Raw genomic sequence first — 1,115 nt, forward strand, 5'->3', positions numbered from 1 at the left:
GACGTTAACTAAGTCGTTTCACTTCCTAGCTGACTCAAGACAGACTGTCCGCTTTCGCGTCTCAATCCGAACTGTACCCTTTGGTGTCTTCAGTCGAACTGTCCGCTTTCGCGTCTGTCCCCGGCCACGTTTCCCGCGCGCCGAATATCTTCGCTCAACTGACTAGGGCAGTTCCCTATCCTGAAGCCGTCCATCTGATTGGCTAACGCTTATCCTACATTACTTTACATTTTAATCTATTTAAATAATCAAAGCTTGACCACTTTCACGTTATAAATCAAGTAAAAATAATATCCATTACATCTACTAAATTAAAACTACGTCCGAACAGGCCTTGGAAGGCCCAACGGTACCGACCACAGGTGTCACTGGATGCGGATATGGAGGGGCATGTGGTCAGCTTACCGCTCTCCCGGCCGTATGTCAGTTTACGAGACCAGAGCCGCTACTTGTCAATCAGGTAGGTCCTCAGTTTGCCTCACAAGGGCTGAGTGCACCCCGCTTGCCAACAGCGCTCGGCTGACCAGATGGTCTCTCATCCAAGTGCTAGCCCAGCCCGACAGCGCTTAACTTCGGTGATTTGACGGGAACCGGTGTTACCACTGCAGCAAGGCCGTTGGCAATATCCGTTACATAATAAACGTTAAATTCTTTTACATAAAACCAATATCATTTCCTTCTTAGGTTTGAATGCCATGGCCAGTAGACTAGCACCAATGTGCTTTCTGATAAATAAATAAAGAACAAAAGCATGTATTACGCGCTAAACATTACAACAAATATTCTGTTACCTAATGATTCAATAAGGTGTCATGCTATCATCGTTGAATGTGTTTTGTGTGGAGGAAATAATGATCTGATGCATAACTGTAAATACTGATAATTTAAATTTACTATATCTTTTAAACAAATAAAGTTACAGAGTTGATGTTTACAACGTCTGTCATTTTCATGATACACTACTGAATGAAATATCGATCGTTAAGATCGACCAAAGCCTTCAGATTGTAGCATTCAGGTCTTTATTACAAAACTTTTTAATTTCACTTTAACAGTAAATCCTATACTATTTTAGACATGATCAGTATTCAAGTTTTATTGGGATCACCATGAAA

At 41.5% G+C, this 1,115-nt stretch overlaps 1 pseudogene; it reads right to left on the bottom strand.

The window, feature by feature from the left end:
* Positions 1-503: 503 nt before the first annotated feature.
* LOC124712843 lies at positions 504-621 on the bottom strand (annotated as a pseudogene).
* Between the last annotated feature and the right edge of the window lie 494 nt (positions 622-1,115).

This window comes from Schistocerca piceifrons, chromosome 8, assembly GCF_021461385.2.
Source record: "Schistocerca piceifrons isolate TAMUIC-IGC-003096 chromosome 8, iqSchPice1.1, whole genome shotgun sequence".
Taxonomy (NCBI): domain Eukaryota; kingdom Metazoa; phylum Arthropoda; class Insecta; order Orthoptera; family Acrididae; genus Schistocerca; species Schistocerca piceifrons.